Source organism: Monodon monoceros, unplaced genomic scaffold (genome assembly GCF_005190385.1).
Source record: "Monodon monoceros isolate NGI ecotype Baffin Bay Population unplaced genomic scaffold, NGI_Narwhal_1 Super_Scaffold_11, whole genome shotgun sequence".
Lineage (NCBI taxonomy): Eukaryota > Metazoa > Chordata > Mammalia > Artiodactyla > Monodontidae > Monodon > Monodon monoceros.
Window position 1 is genome coordinate 9336537 of NW_021703767.1, and position 12132 is coordinate 9348668.

The 12132-nt window shown below is 42.7% G+C and overlaps 1 protein-coding gene across 12 annotated transcripts in view; it reads left to right on the forward strand.

Annotated features, from left to right (window-relative positions):
• The window catches only part of SETD4 (SET domain containing 4), a 409208-nt gene that overhangs the window by 182029 nt on the left and 215047 nt on the right, over nucleotides 1–12132 (forward strand). Inside the window, exon 16 of one of the 12 annotated variants that reach the window (XM_029213926.1) lies at nucleotides 5956–6031. The exons of the other annotated variants lie outside the window; for them this stretch is intronic. The gene's annotated coding sequence lies outside the window, so the exon portion shown is untranslated. Of the gene's footprint in view, nucleotides 1–5955; nucleotides 6032–12132 lie in introns of those variants that run through there. 12 annotated transcript variants of the gene reach the window in all.

The following is a 12132-nucleotide window of genomic DNA, read 5'->3' on the forward strand; positions in this document are numbered from 1 at the left end:
AAAGGCCAGGGAGACTTCCTGGTGGGATCTCATGATTAGGGGTTTCCTGGAGGGGAGTGTAGGCAGGCTGCTGTTAGGATGGACACACAGGGTCTTTCAAAGTGGCCTTTGGTTCTGAATTCACACTTGACTGGTCACTCCTCAAGTTTCCTTGTAAATTTTTCATTTATAAAATTTTAGCATATAATCTCATTGAATCAGTGGCTAGGGATTTAAGGATCTTCAGATACGCAGGCCGTGAAATATCTGGGTTGACCGTGTTTCCCATGTTCTGTTTTTCCCCTGTGGTTTGCTAAACATGATTTTATAAAGACTTTTCTATTAGGACCTGCCTACCATACTGGGGTACTTTTTTCTTTCTCCATTTATTTGCTCCCTCCCTCTCTCACTTACACATTCACTTATTCATTAACTCACTTACTTATTCACTTGCTCACCCACTTTTTCCCACTAGCTCGCACATTCTTTAGTTCACGAACTCCTTGATTGATTGAGTCATTTAATCTATATAAACAATACATGAATTTACATTCCCGCCAACAGTGCAAGAGGGTTCCCTTTTCTCCACACCCTCTCCAGCATTTATTGTTTGTAGATTTTTTGATGATGGCCATTCTGACTGGGGTGAGGTGATACCACATTGTAGTTTTGATTTGCATCTTTCTAATAATTAGTGATGTTGAGCAGCTTTTCATGTGCTTCTTGGCCATCTGTATATCTTCTTTGGAGAAATGTCTGTTTAGGTCTTCTGCCCATTTTTGGATTGGGTTGTTTGTTTTTTTGATATTGAGCTGCATGAGCTGCTTGTAAATTTTGGAGGTTAATCCTTTGTCAGTTGCTTCATTTGCAAATATTTTCTCCCATTCTGAGGGTTGTCTTTTGGTCTTGTTTATGGTTTCCTTTGCTGTGCAAAAGCTTTTAAGTTTCATTAGGTCCCATTACAGCCACTATGGAGAAGAGTATGGAGATTCCATAAAAAAAACTAAAAATAGAACTACCATAAAACCCAGCAGTCCCACTACTGGGCATATAGCCTGAGAATACCATAATTCAAAAAGAGTCATGTACCACAGTGTTCATTGCAGCTCTATTTACAGTAGCCAGGACATGGAAGCAACCTAAGTGTCCATCGATGGATGAATGGATAAAGAAGATGTGGCACATATATACAATGGAATATTACTCAGCCATAAAAAGAAACAAAGTTGAGTTATTTGTAGTGAGGTGGTTGGACCTAGAGACTGTCATATAGAGTGAAGTAAGTCAGAAGGAGAAAAACAAATACCGTATGCTAACACATATATATGGAATCTAAAAAAAAAAAAAATGGTTCTGAAGAACCTAGGGGCAGGACAGGAATAAAGACGCAGACTTAGAGAATGGACTTGAGGACGTGGGGAGGGGGAAGGGTAAGCTGGGGTCGAAGTGAGAGAGTGGCATGGACATATATACACTACCAAATGTAAAATCAATAGCTAGTGGGAAGCAGCCACATAGCACAGGGAGATCAGCCTGGTGCTTTGTGACCACGTAGAGGTGTGGGATAGGGAAGGTGGGAGGGAGACACAAGAGAGAGGAGATATTGGGATATATGTATATGTACAGCTGATTCACTTTTTTATAAAGCAGAAACTAACACACCATTGTAAAGTAGTTATACTCCAATAAAGATGTTAAAAAAATAGCAATTCATGAAAAGTCACTTGTAAAAATGCAAATTGTATAAAAATACATCAAGCTAAATGTGAGAGTCCTCTTGGGCTGAGTCTCCCAGCTCTCTCTCCATCTCATTCTGGGCTGCATCAGGACCACCTCTCCTTCACGGTTCATAGTTCAGTGTGCAGGCTTCAAGACTTCTTCTAGACATTTATTTTATATGTAGATGTATACTGTAAGGGTTTCCCCACATTGTATATCATAATGATAATGGATTCCTGTTCTGGAAAGTCTTTTTAAAACAACACCTATTAAGTTTTTGACTTTTAAATTTATTTTAAAGCAGTTTTATCGTAAAACTTTGTAGAACTTTGCCAGTCACCCTAGAAATTCCCTCACTCCCACCAAAAGTAATCGCTTTTATGGATATTATGGTATTAAATTTGTTGCATCATTATGGTTTAATCCAAAGTATGCAGCCCTACACACTATAGGTTTTGCTCACTAAAAAATTTTTTACATTTGAACCTGAAGAACCTGGGCCCTCTCACCTGTGGAGTATCCCTCAGGCTGGAGTTTGCTGACTGCACACTCATGGTGCAGATCTGTCCTCCTATAAATTGGCATCTGGATCCAGAAGTCTTACCAGGTCCAGGTTTAGCCCCTGGACTAGAATATTGTAGGTGGTGCTGTTTTCTTCCATCACATACATGCTCATTTCTCCCTTGTTTTTCATATGATGTACACTGTCTAGGTCTGTTCATTCACTGAGCACTGCAGAATGCTGATGTTCTAATTACCTCATTTAGTTTTTGTTTATCCCAGCTATATTAGCTGGGATAATTTTATAAGGAGATACCACCTTTCATCTACTATTTGGTTACCTGGTGGTATAGTTCATATAGGAAAGTAATATAAATATTTGGCACTCTCCTTTTACTTACTTAGTTTTCAAGATAATGTATGGGTTCCTTGTCATCCTTGAAAGTTGACCAGTTAGGTTTTTAAAACATGTCATTATGAGCTCATGGATTTAAACATATTTGGTGAGTTTCAATCTATAGCAATTCTCATCCTCATGGGGCTTCACATTGTCCCATCTTTGACCCAGAGAAGCTCTTCAGGTTAGGCCTCTATAACCAGTTACTCTTGTGTCTTCTTGAAATGAATCTAGAACTGAGTTCATCACCATTTCTAGGCTTTTCCAGTGGACAGAGCTAGGAAAACACATATGTATGTATATGTCTATATCTATGTCTGTTTATCTATCTGTCTATCTATCTACCTATTATCTAAGATAAAATGCCTTGTGAATTCACACTGATTTCTAATTCAAGTTAAAGACTACAGTGTTTGTACTTTACCTCCTCTGTACTGCATGTGTATCTCCTTTATTTCACACCAAAAACCTTAGTTCTCAAGCACAGAGAATTAGAGTGGTAGAATTAGAACTTCCCATAATTACTCACTTGCTTTATTCCATAGTATATACACAACAGTCTCAGAATAACTACATAATGCTATTACCACTAATTATGATTCCTGAAAATGGTTAACTTCATTTTGTCACATATGCTACCTTCATTCTCCCTCTATTTTTTATGGTTTTACTATATACTTGTAGGCAGATCTATATTTATATAGTCATATAGACTATAAAGTCTCCCTTTATGAAGTCTCATTAAGTTTTAGTTCTTCAAGTAACCCCATGTCAAAATGCTCACCACCTGCCTTGTGTGCATGCTTCTCTAGTCATTTTGGTTGTCTGAAGCTTGTGCTCTAGTAAATTCCTCAGGAAGAACTCAAGGGAATATTTTCTGAGACTCTTCATGACAGCAAGTTTCTCTGCTCTTTACACATGAAGGTGGTCGGTATTGCTGAACATATGTCAAATCAGTGCTATGTGTGATGCGGGATTTTCCTTTGCTCTCAAGGTCACTATTTGGACAATTGGCCAAATTTGAATAAAGTCTGCATAATAGGTATTGGACAATAGTATTGTTAATTTTCTTACTTGGATAATGATATTGTGGTTATGTAAGAGAATGTTCTTGTTTTTAGGAGACACAAACTTCAGTGATTAGGGATAAAAGTGCATCATGTCTGGAACTTATGTATCTAGCTACACACGCAAGATAAATGGTAATATTTGGAGAATCTAGGTGAAAAGTACTTGGGAATTCTAAATTCATTATACTATTCTTCAACTTTTCTGTAAGCCTAAAATTATGTTGAAATAAAAAGTTAATGTATAGATATGCTCTTCTCAATAGACATATAAATATGTACCTATGCGTATTTATGCTAGCATTCATAACTTTACTGGTACAATTTTACTGTATCTTTTGAGTTACATATTGTTTCAAAGATAAGTAGTAGAGACGTTTTATGTTTAAGAACTTATTAATATATTTGGCACAATAAAATATGGCATCTCAATGATGGATCCAGAAAGTACGCAGGGAAGAAAGACATAAGTGTCTTCTTTGTGAAGAAAAAGAATCCATTGACAATGCAGAGATACAGAGATTCATTCTTGATTCATTTTTCGTAGATGTTCATTTCCGCCATGTTTTCTTAACCATGAGCTGAGACCTTGTTCCTTTCTTCTGCTACTTTTCTCCTTTAAAGCCAAATAAACATGACCAGACTTTTATTATTATTTTGCATTGAGTGTCTCAAGAAGATTTAGATTGGTGGTTTCAGAGTAAACAAACAAGGGACAGATGCGAGAGAAATGCATAACTCGATGGACTTTAGTGTGTATCAACTTCCTTAGGCAAATTCATAAAAAAACAGGCTTCTCCTCACTGTACTGTGTCCTTAGGGACTAATGGTCTATAAAGGGGGAGCGATTTCCCAGGAAAAGTAACTCTGGGAAGACGTTATGGATTTTAGAACCATGTCACATCCTTGCTGTTTTTTTAAGGCTTATGGAGACAGACCATTGTGTAGCTAGTGAGGTATGTGTGTGGGTGCTCCCTGATGGGTTATGTTCTTGTCCTGATATCGTGGGCACAGGTGGATGTAAGTGCCCTCATGCTTGGATATCCTGGATCCTTTGTCCAAAATATGTTCGTCTTTTCCACTAGATGTCAAATTCTTGAAGAGTGGAAGCACGCCTTAAAGATACGACACAGATCTTCGTCATCTGCAGCTCACGGGCTGTCTTTGAAGCTTCTTTCTATGGCAACAGCTTGAAATTCAAAATTGCACTTTTCTGTGGACACATGACAGTTAGGTTCCCAGGCCAGCTGACTGAAATTTGCCAAGGCCGCCATGTTAATTTCTGTAGTATTGAAGCAACGCTACAGACCCTAATCACCAGGTGTGCCTGTGTTCCAGAGAAGTGTCTCTCAATCGGGCCAGGGAAGGCAATTTCTTAAGGCCCTGCTGGCTGCATACCGAACACTATCCCTGCACTAATATCCTTGGAGCGTAGCTCTTTTCTTACTCCTCTGCTCAATGGCGTGCATGCTCCTTACTGACTACCAAACATAGGCACGCTCTTCAGGAAGTACTCAAGGCCTTCAACCGCATGCTCCATCTTTCCCGTCCCACTGTGTGCTATTTCCCCACCTGGACACATGCCACTGAAGCCTTGCCTGAACATGCCCCAGGCTTCCTTGGTTTCCCACCTTCGCTTATTCTGTTCTTGGCACCCCAAATCAGTTCCCATTTGTGTCTTCCTAAGAGATGCCTCTTCTTTGCTGGCTCATCTCATATGCCACCTCCTTTCCTGACTTCTCCCAACTAGAATGCATCTTTCCCTTTTGTGTACATCCTCATCCTGTCTTATGACATATAATATGATTTTTATGGGATAATGTTTTTTAGACTATTATCAATTATACTTGGAGGGCGGGGATCCTTGTCTTACCCACCACGGAGGATCCAGCAATGCCTAGCACTGTGCTTGGGGTATGGTGGCTACACAACAAATCCTAAGGGTGTTGAACAGCTTCCCTGCCTCCCTGCTGCCTGCCACCCCCATCATCCTTATACTGAGAGGGGGTGGGCTGTATGTGCAAGTGGTGGTAGGAGGCCAGGGAGGGGAGCTGTCTTTGTTGCTTTCCAAACATTAATATCCACAGACGGCTCTAAGTGCTGTCTACCTTTGGCTCTGAGTCAGATATAATAAAGCAAAATCAGCCATTACGAGTAATGCTTTCTAACTTTTGTTGTAAGACTCACAAAAGGCGCTTGCTATCCATGACTGGTGTCAGATACAATAAATATAATTAATTTCTGGAAACACATAGATGAAATTACTTAAATCATGGCTTAATTTGTTTCCAGCCCTCCGGATTTCCTGGGCGGAGAGCAGACCACGTGGCCCTTTGCTGGGAAGAAGCAGCAAGCTCTTCTCCCAGGTTTGGCTGTAGGGGCAGTGACTCTTTCTGGGCCTTTTAAACTTGAAAGTGGAAAACATTGGGCTCTCCATATCCATCTCTTGGGGACTCACTGAAAGAAAGTTTATTTGAGCAGGAGAGGTGACCTCTCTTTTCATCTCTGATTATATTTTCACATCTAATAAAGTCAAGAGTGGACTTTGCACCTGCTTCCCTGAGTACAAATCCAATGAGACCACAGTCCTGGACGTGAGTGGCACTGAGTTCTTTCCTCCAAGTTAGTATTGCCAAGGGACTCCTTGCCATGGGCCATTATGGCTTTGGAGCTACTGCGATGTAAAAATCACTGATTTTATGAGTTAGAGGCATTCTTAGTGTTCATCCAGTCCAAGAGCCCCATTTGACAAATAAGAAGGCAAGCCTTGGTGAGCTGGGGGTCACATCATGGCTGAGTGTCAGTGGCTGGGTGAGAACCAGCTCTGCTAGGATCTTTTCTACCTCATGGACTTTTCTCAAATACTCCTCCAGGTGAGATTCTTTTTACTATTTCATAGATACCATGATGGAAAGATTTGGTCAACAAGACCATGAAGCCCTTGCGTCTATTTAACTAATATTTATGGAGGGCTTACTATAGGCCAGGCACTTTCTAGGTGCTAGGAATACGATGATGAACAACACATATACAATGGCTGCCCCGGCGAATCTTCCACTTTACTGGGGCAGCCAGATACTAGAAAGATTAGTTTAATGAATTTTGATGAGTGTTGTAAAGGTCAGGTGTAGGGTGCCTGGAACCTCTAACTGAAGGGGCAGGGTTTGGCTGGAGGAAACTGAACTTATTTTAAGTAGAAGGAACAGCATGTGCAAAGGCCCGGAGTTCAGTGAGAGCTTTCTCTCTGCTTACCCTCATGTCCATAGTTACTCTAGACTCCTTCATGGCCACACCCTGCTTCTCTCTCCAGCCTCATCTCTCCTGCCTGCATGCTAAAATACACCTCAGCATTGTTTTTCAATTCTTTGCCCAAGCTTTTCTTTATTTTCATGCCTTTGCACATTCTGTCTCTCTGCTGGAAATGTGAATTGCTTCCAGCTCCACTCATGCATTAGGATTCAGCTTTCAGTCTGACCCTCCTGGACTGTTTTAGCTAATTCTCCTATAAGATATCATAACACCCTGTGTATCCTTCCACAGACGTCAATGTACTTGTGTATTTGCTTATCTGTGTCCCTTGCTGGCCTGTGAGCCTTCTGTGGGGCTCAGAGGTGTGTCTTATTTGTCTCACTGTGCCTCACACAGTGTGGAACTTGATAGTTGCTCCCAATACATGTTTGTTGTATCAACAGATAAAGAAATATAGGTCTCTTGACTCCAGCCCAATTCTCCTTTCTGCCTCCTTTTCCTTTATGTTGTCTGTTGCTCCATACATCTATCCTTCCTTCTATCTATCCAACAGACATTTTTGAGAATCTGCTATGAGCTTGGCCTTGAAGCTGCTCATGGTCTAGCATAAGAGTTGGATGGGCAATTAGATAAAAGATAGTTTAGCAGGGTACTTGATGTCATAGGCGTTTAAACAAAGGGCTCCAGAGTGTCAAAGGTGGGCCCATATGTCTGTCTGGGATAATCTGGGAAGGCTTCACCAAGGTAGTGCTGTCTGAGCTGGGTCTTGAGAGATGAGGGAGATTTGCCCAGTGTGGAGCTATGGAAAGTAAGAAGTTCAGTGTTCACGGAATGGAGGGTGTGTACCTGTTGGGGGTATGGGGAGTGAGGATGGGGAAGGGTGGGTGGCAAGAAGAGAGAGCAGTGAAGGCCCCATGGAAAACGCTCTTGCTTGCCTCTATAAGCAATATGAGTTTTACTGTGTAAGCCCTGGGAACCCTACTGAGGTTTTTCAGCAGGGGAGATCTCCTCTGTTTTGTAGGAAGCTGATGGTACCTCCCTGGGGCCATCCTAAGAGAAATCAGGGAGATAACAAAGGCAGACCCTGCAAGTGGGTTTTCAGTGCTGGTCTGCCATGTGGTCCCCTGTTCTTCAGCTGCCTTCTCTTTCAGCATCCCCTAGCCTGGGGGTCACCACAGGAGGAAAGAAGCAAAGGTTAGAGGGGCAACTGGCTCACTTGCAAGGATTTGTCTGTCTCTTTTACCTCTGGAGGAATGGCACTTTTGAAATAGTAGTGATTACCAGCCCTTTATGTTACTTATCAGGCATCCCATATTGTTTGGCATTGACTTAAAAATATGCATACCAAGTCTTCCTATTTCAGAGCTGATGAAAGGACTCATTCTTCCAGGACTCCTCTTGTTGTTATAACAACAATGGCAAATCTCTCTGCTGACTGATTGGAGGAGGCCATTGAACTTGACAGTAATAATTACTGAACAGAATGTTTACATCAGGGTACCTGTGAACCATCCAAGTGCTTTAACTGCACAATTAACAGGACCAGCTAAAAGTCTACATCATTGTCATAATATTTACTCTGAAAACTCACAGTTGGACTAAAGTTTCTATCGCAGGCTCTGCTGACATCAAGGAATCTTAAACTTCCTTTTTGACAGGGAGGTTTATGGGGCCATACATCGGCAACCAAAACACAGTTCCTCTTGCAGATGCCCATTGAATTCATGGGCTATTAACGATTGATGTTGGATTAGAGATCATCTATTCAGTTGTTTCTAAACTTGGCTGAGCCACAGAATCTACCAGGGAGACTTTAGAAATTTCTGGATTCCTGAGCTCCACCTCTGGGTACCAGGACGTTGTCGATATATTTTCTTAAATGCAAAGGTTATTCTTCCAGTTATGAGAACTGCTGATCTCATTTTGAGGATGCTGAGGGCTACAGGATTGAAGTCACTTGGAAGGTTAAACCAACCCAGAAGCCTCGGCCTCTCTGAGTGGAAGAGAGGGATACTAGTGACCCCTGGGGAACACTTTTGTTAATAAAATGCTTTTGTTAAAACAGTCTCAATTTTGACTTCAAGGGAGGCACCTTCACAGTGTTCCTAAGAGTGGATTCTTTGACTGCCCTCCTAGAAACTCTCTCGGGTGCTTGTTAAGAATTCAGATTCCTGGGATCTCCTGTAGACCCACCGTATCAAAAGCTCTGAGGGTGGGGCCCCAGGAATTTGTATTTAAACCCACCCTTCATGTGTTTCTGATGCACATCAAAGTTGGAGAGCCATTGGGTTTTCTCTCCTTTTGTATCAATTGGCACCTCGCTGTTTGTGGCTGATTGGTCAGTGCCAGCTGACCTCACGGGAACTGAAAAGTGCCAACCAGGAACACGTCCAGTGCTCATTCCTTGCGCCACTTGACGCTGTGGACTGCACAATCTTGAAATGCTCTATCCGGTGATTTCCATGTCCACCCCCCTTTCTCTATGTCATCCTCTGTCTTGCTATATCATCCTTGGACTTACCTCGTTCTTGGACTCCTCTTCTTCCCCCGCCCCTCCTGAGCAATCACACATCTCTCTTGATTCCTTTACAATAGCAGTGATGATTTCTGACTGCCTTTCACCAGCCCAGACTCATTCCCTGAGCTTCAGCCCCACCTGTACAACAACTTGTCCAGTACCTGCATTTGGATGTCCCACGGTCCCCTCAAATCCACCTGGCTGAATGGAGCTCATGAACCTCCCTGAACACCTGTTCTCTCCACTACTTGAGTTGATGGTGTTGCCATTCATCCACTTAGAACCCCAGACTCTTTCCTTTCACTTTACCTCCATCCATGAGCAAACCCTGCTGATTCGGGCTGTTAAATATACCTGAGTCAATTATATCTCAATAAAACTGGAAGAAATATACCTGAAATCTATTGTCTCTTTTCTCTCCTTTATGCCATTGACTTATCCCGGACCTCCATCATCTCTCACTGGGGACTTACGAAATCCTTTCTAAGCTAATCTTCCCACCAGTCTTGTTCTCCCTAATCCATCAACCACATTGTCTCCAGAGTGATCTTTTAAACATCTGGCCACACCACTCCTTGTGATTAAGACCCTTCAGAAACTCTGCATTGCCTTCAGGACTCCTTAGTGTGCTACTCAAGGTCTTCTAAGCTCTGCCTGTTCCTCCACTTAGCGCCTGTTCATCACTTCCCCTCTCTTTCCCTGGGACTTTACATTCTAGCCATTCTGAGTTACTCTGCTCCCTGGAGCCTTGAGGCATTTTCAGAGGAAATTCCCAATACCTGGGGCATCTTTCTATCACTCTTTCCTTCTCTCTCCCTTTCTGTCTATCCATTGAGTCCCTAAGCATCCTTCTAGATGCAACTCTGTCCCTCTGAAGCCTTGGTTGACCTTCTGGCAGGGGTGTGGCCTCCACACTGTTCACCATCCCATCCCATCCCCACCTCCATCATAAATCTGTGTGTGCAGATTTGTTTGCACGCCTACTACCCCTCCTTGACTAGACCCATCTATTACGTCCAGTGCTGAGAATTGTGACTGGTTCTTAGTAGGTCCTTAATTAACACTTCTTGGGGGAATGAATGGATGAATTATTCATAGTATCTGACTTTTAGAACCATATATCATATAAAAATCTATACTTTAATTTTAGCCGTTCTTCCCATTTATGAAACACATGTCATGAGTTCATGCGCTGGCAGTAGAGTTCATAAAAATAACTATGCATTCTGATTAATTGACTCATATTACCTAATGAATTTACCCATTAAGGGGTCAGCCAGAATCTGGGCATGAAGCAGATATACTGTGGCATGGATCAACATTACAACCAAGTCCCTTAAGAAGCTGATAGGAAGGGGTTTTAAAAAACAACCAAGGTTACTAAGCATTACTTCATCTTTTACAACACATTGGACACTTTTTTTTTTAAAACCAAAGGAAACCATATTTCATCATGGTAAGGAAGAATCATGCTAACAATGGAAAACAAAACTATTCTAACATTTTAGCTAAAATCATAGTGTTGGCTGTAAGTAAAAAGAAGTTTGAGATGCCCAAGTGGGTCTGTATTTTCCTGGTCCTTTTGTCCACTGAAGGATGCCTTGAGTGGCTGGAGCCAAGTCCCATCAGCAGGCAGGGAAGTGTTGGGGTGAGACAGGGGTGTGGGATGGAGGAAGCAACACATCAGTGACACATCCTGGGAAATAATTAGGTTTGAGTACAACACGCTTAGACTGCAAAGCCGTGAACATGTATTGACTTGTCCTCTAGGCCAGGCACGGGGTTTTGTGTTTTATATAACCTTTGCCATTCAATCCACTCCACCGCCCTATGAAACTACGATGAATTTCTTAATTTTATACATGTGGGAGCTGTTAATTGATTCTTGGTAGTTCAGGAAGCAGCTGAGGAATTAGAAAACATGCACCTGGTCCATTCCCTCATTAAGATTCAGAAGGGATGGCAGTTAGCTTGCCTGAACTCAACGGGAAGAGACACAGCTCACAATTCCTCTGTCTTCTTGTCCCCCAATGGACTGTCCCTTGATTCTCTCAGAACTCATGCCTCTTGGGTTCCCACCCCTTGCCCAGATGGCACAGGTGGCTGTTTTGGGCTGCAGAGCAGCCCAGACTGACACAGCTGCACTCTCTTTGCAGAAGGGCTTGTCAGCTGAAAACATCTCTGTCAAGCTCATGGTGGGAGAATGGAGTGTGGTGTCTGACCACAAAATGCCCCGTTTGGGGCTTCCCTGGTGGCTCAGTGGTTGAGAGTCCGCCTGCCGATGTAGTGGACGCGGGTTCGTGCCCCGGTCCGGGAAGATCCCACGTGCCGCGGGGCGGCTGGGCCCGTGAGCCATGGCTGCTGAGCCTGCGTGTCCGGAGCCTGTGCTCTGCAACGGGAGAGGCCACAGCAGGGAGAGGCCACAGCAGGGAGAGGCCCGTGTGCCGCAAAAAAAAAAAAAGCCCTGTTCCCTCTACTCCTGCTGGCTATGGACAGTTGTGACTTTCATGACATCAGAGACTGGTGTTAGAGTAGTAGGGGTGTTAGAATAGTAGGGGTGTTAGAGTAGTAGGGGTGTTAGAGTAGTAGGGGTGTTAGAGTAGTAGGGGTGTTAGAATAGTAGGGGTGTTAGAGTAGTAGGGGTGTTGTTAGAGTAGTAGGGGTGTTGTTAGAGTAGTAGGGGTGTTGTTAGAGTAGTAGGG